Source organism: Camelus bactrianus, chromosome 11 (genome assembly GCF_048773025.1).
Source record: "Camelus bactrianus isolate YW-2024 breed Bactrian camel chromosome 11, ASM4877302v1, whole genome shotgun sequence".
In the NCBI taxonomy this organism is placed as follows: Eukaryota; Metazoa; Chordata; class Mammalia; order Artiodactyla; family Camelidae; genus Camelus; species Camelus bactrianus.
The window spans coordinates 80,241,886-80,251,133 of record NC_133549.1 but is presented as its reverse complement, the minus strand read 5'-3'; the positions used below and the strand labels follow the sequence as shown (position 1 = coordinate 80,251,133).

Sequence of the window (9,248 nt, the reverse complement as noted above, 5' to 3'; positions counted from 1 at the left end):
GTTAGGCTACAAAGGTCATTCCAGTAAGGGCTGAGTGTGCCTGTAAGCAGATTCTGTGTGATAATGTCTGTTGCAGCAAATGCACGTGCTCTTTTCTTATCTACACCCCCTCGCTGCCTTCTAAGAAGCATGGCAGTGCTAATTGGAAGGCCTTTTGTTCACTGAGTGCAAACAGTCCTCATGCTCTGTGTAATGGCTTCCATAGGCTTGAATACAGTATTGATTTGGGTGTGTAAGTTTAAAGGCAGAAACCGGAAAATTGTAAATTGCCCTCCCTAATTAGAAAGGAGTGGCAAATTGAGTGGTCTTAGGGAAAAATCTAGGAATGGGAGGTAGTAATAGAAGAAATTTAGAGCAGAGGCTGGCACACTTTTCCTTAAGGGCCAGATAGTAAATATTTTAGGTTTTGTGGTCCATTCAGTCTGTCCTGGCTACTCAACTCTGTCATTAGAACGCAAAAGTGAGTCCTAGATGAAAGCTAAATGGGTGGGCTGTTCCAATAAAGCAGGTGGCTGTAGTTTGCTGACCTCTGGGAGGGTTGAAGGGATAAGATGACACAGAGAGAGAAAGGGAGAGAGAGAGAGAGAGATGTCCAGACTAGTAGCTGAAATGTGACACTTTGGAAAAGAGACGCGACTTACAGAAAATTTTTTTGATGTGGACAGATTCTTTATGATGAAAGCAATAAATTGCTGAATGTTTCCTTGTGGCTGGTGAAGGGTGAACACAGAAGCTGTATCTGGGGCAGCCAACAGAAGTAACTAGCAGAAAGTGATGCCCAGCCCAATTCTGGGTGCCCAGGAAACTCTTAGTATAATGTTCAGCTGACTCTGACCAGAACTGACACCGCGATCCAAATGGCAGGCGTCTGACTCTGACTCTGGAACACCCTGAGGTTAGTAAGGAAGTTGTTTGATTTACAAGCCTCCCTCATCTGCTCATCACAAAACCCCATCAGATGGAAACTCTGCTTTCTCCATCAGCACTAACTTTGTCACAGGTTAGTACATGATTGCTTAGTGAGTATTGGAGAGATGAGAAATGGAAGGAGAGGCAAGACTGAGGCAGATGGCCTTTGGAGTGGGGGACCTAGGTGCCAGGGGAGGGAGGGTCCCCTAATGAATGGCAATGTGATCTAACATTGGGTCTAATTATTGGGACAGTGTGGGTGTCACACCCTGGCACTGCTTTCTATCATAGTTTCAGGTTAATTTATTGAGAAATCTGTTCCTGGAGAAATAGATCTACATTTTACCCCCTGCAGAAGTAGAAGTTATATCACACTTTTTCTATGGATTCATTTTATTTGGCTGCTGTGACGTCCTATTTTTCTAGTCATGGGACTGTTGACTTGGTTGCTAAGAAAACAGTCCAAAGACACATCAGCCATTTTTAAAGCTAGTTATTTTGATCATGAAGACCTAGCCAGGACCTTTGGTCTCTTTTGTAGTCTTTGGAAAATTATCTCAAGAGACAGTCCTTTCATAATAGTTTATGTTTTAAATAAATATAAATATTTTGTTCCCTAAACAACGGATTGCCTCACCAGGACATGGGACTCTTCTTAGAATGTGGCAGGTGGCAGGTGTAATGGCTGTCTGGTTACAGAGGCATTGCTGCACATTCTCCTTCCATTTAAAGTGAGATTTCAGGAAAAAAACATTTGAGGCAAACATGATATGAAAGATAATATCTTTGTTACTCAATGAGCTCATGTAAATTTTGAAGAACATTAAGACCCCAGCAGAGGCATGGAGACAGAACAGCTCACAAAAGGGAAATCAGGAAGATGCAACGAACACAACAACCCTAGCACCAGTTAAAAAATTAATGCTAACTCCCAATGGTTAGTCTCATATGGTGTAAATTGGTACTACTCTTTGGAAAACAATCAGGCAAAATGCTTTAAGATTCATAAACATGATCGTGTCTATGATCCAAAATTCTCACTTTTGGAAATCTTTCCTAAGAAAATAATCCAAACAGGGGAAACACCTTATATATTTGAGTGCACTGTATAAGCAAACTAGAAGCTCAACATTAGCAAGATGACATAGCCTATTATCTGATTGATAAACTAATATGCAGCCATCAAAAAACCAGTTACGAAGAACGTGAAAAGCAAAATAAGCAGGATTTAAATGGCACATACAACAAAATACACGTATCACTCCAAAGACTAGCAGGGAATACGCAAAAATCGATTCTTTTCCAGTCTTTGAAGTGATATGGAATTAACAAATTTAAGAGCTTTTTATTACAGAAAATTTCAAACATACATGGAGGGGGAGAAGGTAATAAACTCTCATAAATCCATCACATAGATTACACAATTACTAATTTTTTTCAATATTGGCTTTATAGATATTTTAAAATTTCTAATAGGCAACGATTTTCTAAAAATGCATCACCCACGTGCCATCATCACAACCAGCAAAGTAAATAATTTCTTTTGTGTGTGTGTCTTTTTAAAACATTTGGCACAATTATAAACTTTAAGGAAGATTGTAAGAATGATAGAAAGAATTTCTGCATATTCTTATTTTACAGTCTCCAAATGTTAATGATATATCCCGTTTGTTCTAGTCATCTTCCCCTCCACATAAACACACACATACTATTATTTTTTAAAGCCATTTTCTTAGTTTGTTCCAGCTGCTCCAACAAGAATACTATACCGGGTGGCTTAAACAACAATTATTTATCATAGTTCTGGAGGCTGGGAAGTCCAAGAACAAGGTGCTGGCAAATTCGGTGTCTGATGAGAGTGCACTTCTTGGTTCAGAGAATGACATATCGTTTGCTGTGTCCTCACATGGTGGAAAGGGTGAGGGAGCTCTCTGGGGTCTCTTTTGTAAACACTGATCTCATTCATGAGGGCTCCACCCTTGTGACATAATCATCTCCAAATGCCCACCTCCAAATACCACCACAATGGGGATAAGGTCTCAGTGTATGATTTTGGGGGGGGGGTACAAACATTTGGTCTAGAGCACCATTTGAGAATAAGTTGCAGATGTGAAGCACTTTATCCCTAAATACCACAGAATGTATTTCCTAAAAACAAAGACATTCTTATGCATAACTGGAGTCCGATGATTACAACCAGGAAATTAACATACGATCACGGACACGTGACCTGTGCAACGATTGCCAAGAGACGACTTTTCGCATTTCAAAATTTCTTCTACATTTATTAGTTGGCTTTCTGTGGTAAGGAAGAGCTTTTTCTTCCTATTGATTGATTCGTTGATATTAGCATGAACTCATAGATTCTTAATTTGTTCAATGAGTTCTTTTCCATTATGCCATTATTTATTTTGGTGTTCTAGTTGTCCCAGATTTGGCCACTGCGAGCCCTGCATGCTGAATTCTGTGTCCGTTTGACATACCTCCATAATATTTTGAGTCCTTCTAACTTTCAGGCACAATAGGATGTTCCAGTTTCATCTTGCGCTTTCCATACTCCAGCCCTGGAATCAGCTGTTTTGTCAAGGAGAGCTGGCTTCTTTTATTAGGGATGGTATTTAGGCTCCAAGATTTGGGTGCTAGGTGTGCTCAATTTTGAGGGGTGTATCATTGCCTCTTGGTGCTCCCAGTAGACTATGTTAGGAAATATATGTACATATACATTCCCACATCCACCCATACACCTCCCCACACACATTAGTCTATATATCTACCTAGATGTTACACTGACACACGTATACATAAAATTTACAAAAGTTTACATTGATGCCTCTAATTCCAATCCAACACCACAGATTTCATTTAGGCTTTTCACTTTACATGGTTGTAACTCCTGTCTTTAATAATCGACTTAGCTATCATTATCCATAATATATTTGTTTATTTGTTCAATCAAGTGATTTGAAGTTTGGACATTTTCTGTCCTCTAATTATGTGGAGAGTTTGAGTTTTGTGCAGTTTTATCTTCCCTCCTCCTTCCCTCCTTCCCTTCCTTCCTTCCTTCCTTCTTTCCTTCCTTCTTTCCTTTTTTCTGTAGATAATGAGGGGAGATTTGGACTTAGTCATTACCATCATCTTGGTTACCAACAATAATGTAACACTATCTAATACCCCATCTGCGTCCAGTTTTCCCTGACTTTTTAATAAAATGTCTTTTTACAGTTAACTTGTTCTAATCAGGATCCAACTTTCACACTTTTCATTTGATGGTAAGTCTCTTACAGCTGTTTATTATTATCTAGTAATTCATAATAGTACCCCTTTTTCATGTCATTTATTTGTGGAAGAACTGATCATCTCTCCTGTGAATCTTTCACATTCTGGTTTTGGCTGATTTTGTCCTAAAAGTGTCACTGAACATACTTCTCTAGCGCCCAGATTTCCTTTAACCAGCAGTTCGACCCAGATACTTGCTCATGTTCAGGTTCAGTTTTGTTTTGTTTTGAAGGGAACCCTTGCTTGATGGCGCTGTGTTCTTCCCATTGCATCGTATCATAAGGAGCATGGTGTCTGGGGGAACCACTCTGAGTGATGACTGCTCAGTCCCCACTGGTAGGTGATGTCAGCTTCCGTTATTACGAAGTCCCTGCCAACTTTTCACCAGATGGACCTTCAGCCATTGATGAATATTGTCTAGATTCATTGTCTTGAGGTGGCAAAACTGTGATTTTTCTAATCTCACATGAATGGCCCTTTAATCTCTGCCCCTCACTTTATATAATATTACAATACACTTGTAATTAAAAATATAAATACATAAGAATGAAAGTGTATATCAGTATCAGTAGTAAGCTGAAGCCAAATGGTATTATCCACATGAAGGATTTTTAATCTCATTTCCCAGATAGCCTCGTTACCATGCCTCTTGAGAGCACACTGAAGTTTCCAAAGGCTGAGGGGTTTATTTTGGGAATGTGTGTGGCCAGTTAAATCCCTTCATAGGGAAGAAGGGAATTAAAATGCACACACCCTATCACTCAACAATCCTACATTGGTGTTAGCTCCAAGAAATTATCTTTCTCAGGGTAATAGCTTTTGTAACCTTAAGACAGAAGTGATTTGGTTTGCCAGTTTAAAGGTAGAAACCAGGAGAGGATTGCAAGGATATTCACTGTAGCAATGTTTGCAATAACAACAAATCATGACAACCTAAATATGAATGGGGGAAGAGAAAAATTGGAGGTAAACCATGCAAACACACGAACAAGATTTGAGCTATCTGAATCAGCAGGGCTAAATCTCAAAACCTTAATGTTGAGTGAAAAAAATCAAGGTACAGAAAACTGCATTTTTTATGCCAGTTTTCAAAATAGAAACATACCAAATGACATTATTTATTTTTTATGGATAGGTATGTACCTATGTATGTAAGACTATGAGACATGAGTTGAAGGTGATATGAAACTCATAATAAAGGTAGCCACTAAGTTGAGGGGAGGGTAAAGGATCTTAAATTTACCTAACTTGTTTTAACATTGGTAAAAATATATATACATTTGTAATATACATATATGTACAACTTGTGCAATTAAAAAAAGTATATAAGCACAGAAAAAGATAGAGAAAGTATATACCTAAATAGTCACAATGTTTAATTTTATGGGTCTAAAATATGGGTCACTATTTTTTTCTTTTCCTTTGTATTTTTCTGTTTTTTTTTTAAATTTCCAAAAATTAAAGAAGGGCAGAACCTTGCAGGGCAGCAACAACACTTGTCCAAAAAGACATGCATAGCAGGTCCTTGAAAGGATGACTCTCCCTGGAGCATGATGCTGTGTCCGGACTGGCAGGTGTCACTGGAGTGAGTACCAGCCCTTGGAAGATGGTGTCTGCCAGGGAACTGACGGGCTGCTGCAGTCTGAGGCCACCTGGAGGCCACATCTCCTGATACAAACCTGTCTGCCCTTTTACCAGTGGCAGAACCTGGATCCTCTGACTACTTTTTTCTTTTTCCTCCCTTCCTCCCCAGAGGCTGACAGTATTTCCTCACTGAAGCCCCCAGTACCCACCACTGCCTCTCTCTCTCTCCCTCCAATCTCTGTTGTGAGATTCCAGACTGGCCTTGCACAATGCCATGGTACGTCTGTCATTCCCAGATGTAAAGATTCCCGGCAGTCCCTTATGGAGGGTGGGACAAAATCTAAATAGCTTAGCCTAACACGTGTGGTCCTCTCTTGAATTTGAGTCCAGCCTTAGTGCCTTCATTCCCTCCCCATCCTCCTTCCCTTCCTCCACTCCCTCCCCTACTCCATTCTGCCAACAAAAGCCTCTCACTAGAGCCACAGAGTCCACACGGTGTTTCTCAAAATCATAGCACACTTCCCCATCGCTGGCCTGGAATGGCCCCCTGCCTCTCGGCTCCCATCAGCTTCTCTGTGAGCCTCCTCTGCTCTCGGTAATCTGTTTGCCCTCTGAGTTTCCACGTCATGTATTATCCATGCCCCATGCATTTCTTCCATACCTATTATAAAATAATAATAAAGTGATAGCTACTGCTCCTTGAGTACCTTCATGTCAGGTGCAGACAGAGTTATTAGCCAAAGCCATTAGTTTGATGGAGGGCCAGAGAGATGAGAGGCCAAGGAAGGGCTGGCAAGGTCCCAGACACTAGGTCGTGGCTGGAGATGAGCTTCCTTGGCTTAGGGAATTCCTTGGGCAGAAGAGAGTCAAACACAGAGGGTCTACCTGAGATCGTTTGGGGAGCCGAGATGGGCAATCTGGAAAGAGGTCATTTTTTGCTGTCTAGGAGCAGCCAGGTTTGGGCTACACCCAGGGGCTGTAATAACCACCTTTTTGAGGACCCCTTCTGTGCTGATCCACAGAGGTCCCGGACTCCAGCAACAGGGAGGAGGGGGAAGGCTCCAGCATCACCAGGACTCTCCTGCCCTGGCCCCGCTCCCCTGCCTGCAGAGCAGGCTTTTAAAAGCAAAGAGCCCTGGAGCCCAGCTGCCTCGCTCTGGCCTCTCCTGCCCCCAGTTCAGGGTCTGCCTGCACCTGCAGCTTCCCTTCCTGCAGGCACCCTGATCCTTTGCCTGTTGTTCCAAACGGAGGTGGTGAGGACCCCAGCTGCCCAGGCTCCAACATTCTCTACCTACAGTCTACAGCTGCTGTCTTCTGCCTCCAGCGTCTAGTGATCTCTAGCTCTTTTCTCAAAGGGGTCACCATGTTTCTTGTATCAGGGCCCCAGAGTCTCAGTGGTTTGGAGGGGCAGGGTGGACACCATGCCTTGGCTGGCAGCCTGAACGAGCTCTTATTTAGGGCTCTGCCTATTTGTCCAGGTGACCCACGTGTCCTTCTGAGGTGGGAAGCCCCATGAAAAAGATGGCAGGACCCCTAGGCAGGGCCACTACACTCCTGCCAGAACCATTCGGTTCCCTGGCCCGGTGGCATATCTCACTATTTGCCTTTGAAAAGGCTTGATTCTAGGAAAGCGGAACTTACCCCTAAGATTCTATTGATTCCCTGAGCTAACTTCTGATTGGTCCATTTGTAGTACCTCATTTGCATGGAGCTCACTCCTGGTTGGTCCATTTCTACAAAGTTCATTCTTAATTAGTCAACTCTGTTACATCTTATTTGCATATGATGTGGCAAAGTGTAGACTGGCAGCCTATAAAAGCCTATGTAAACCTACAGACCAGGTCCAGCGCTTGGAGTGTTAACTCCTCTGGGTCCGCTGGTGTAATACACCTGAGTTCTCCAACCCTGTGAGTGCTGCGTGGTCTTTCACCTGGATCCAGGTTGCCGTCACCACTGAGCTGTAACACACTTTGCTGCAACACTTCAGGATGGGGCTCAGAGAAGAAAGAAACAGCACAATTCCCAGATAGAACCAGAGGGAATTTTCCCTTCATAGATCAGGTGCCAAAGACGGAGACATCCAAGGAGGCTACAAGAGCGTGTCTTGGAGGCAGGGGACCACCTGAAGTTCAGGCTCCCAGCCTCAGGCTGGATGTACCTCCTTTCAAACACACAGCCTCCTGTCAGCCTCTGGTGGCATCAGCCACTTACAGAGAAGCCTTGGGAAAGGCAGTGCCTTTGCAGGGGCGTTCGGAATGCCGTCACCCTCTGGAATGGACGATGAGGGCTTTGCCCATGGCCCTTTTATTTTTACTCCAATGTTTCTAGAGAAAGTCTAATGGCTTCGAGTGCTCCTCTCTGTTCGTGAAATTTAAAAGGGGGAAACAAGAGCACGTATAATTATAATCCCACAGCAGGGCAATTGGCTTGCCTCTGACTATTAGGTCCCATTAAAGATGTAATATCTGTGGTGTCTCAGGAGAAATTCCTACTTATTTATGCTTAGTATTAGGGCAAATATTAGTTAGCATCAAAACAGGATGCAGTTAAGTCCAATCTGATGTCACCAGCCACGCTCGCCTTATAAACCAAATAAGTGGCAATTACTTTCCAGCTGAACTAATAATTTTTTTTTCAAGTGAGTCCATTTTGTGTGCATCAGAAATGTTCACTGAAGGAAGGTGTGTTCCAGGCAAATGTTCAGGGTGTGCTTTTTCATCACACTTTATTTAAATGTACAAACGTAGGCTGTGGGGCGGGCGTCTCTCTCCATCTCCTGGGGTTTTCCTGAGGGACAGTAATTAGGAAATATGACCCAATATAGGAAATGAGCATTACTGCTTTTATGGGGATTTTAAACCAAATGACTCTGCTCCTGGAACCGAAGGAATCGCTCCCTCAGAAGCCCGGCAGGTCGCTCTCTGCCTCCTGGTACTGCAGGCCTTTTGGAAAATGGTGCCTTGGCCTCCTGGAAGGGCCTTTAGTGAGAAAAAGGCAGGAAGGCCCGGAAGAGGGGCAGGACCCTGGGTCAGGAGTGGGTCCAGCACTCAGCCTGGCTGCACATGACCAGGTTGGCTCTCCAGATGGCAGTGTGGGGACAAATCCCCTCCCTCCCGAATTGCAGGCTTTCTAATGGCTGCAACCCTACTTCCTTATGTCAGTCTTTAGCTGCTGGGCTTTCAGCACATTCTCTCAAAACAGAGGGTCCTTATCCCAGGCTTGTCTGCCAAGAACTTCCTGAGGTCACTGATGCCACTCCCACCCAGGACTCTCTGTGCCTTGTTAAATGTCCCCCCGTAGCCCGAACACATCCATTCGGCCCCAGAGGTGCCCACGTGACTGGCCTGTGGGGCTCCCAGAAGGCTGCCCCCAGGCCCAGGGCAGAGCTGGAGTCAATCAGATGGGGCCATTGTCCTTCTGTCCTTCTGGGAGGGCAGCTGCTCTGATTCTGATCCCACCCATGGGCATTTTCTCTGCAG

At 43.5% G+C, this 9,248-nt stretch overlaps 1 long non-coding RNA gene across 1 annotated transcript; it reads left to right on the top strand.

Moving 5' to 3' along the window:
* Window positions 1–596: 596 nt before the first annotated feature.
* On the top strand, window positions 597–7,642 carry LOC123619298 (uncharacterized). The gene is made up of 3 exons (XR_006727858.2): window positions 597–1,000; window positions 4,418–4,521; window positions 5,650–7,642. It is a non-coding gene; the product is annotated as an uncharacterized LOC123619298 (long non-coding RNA).
* The last annotated feature ends 1,606 nt before the right edge of the window (window positions 7,643–9,248 follow it).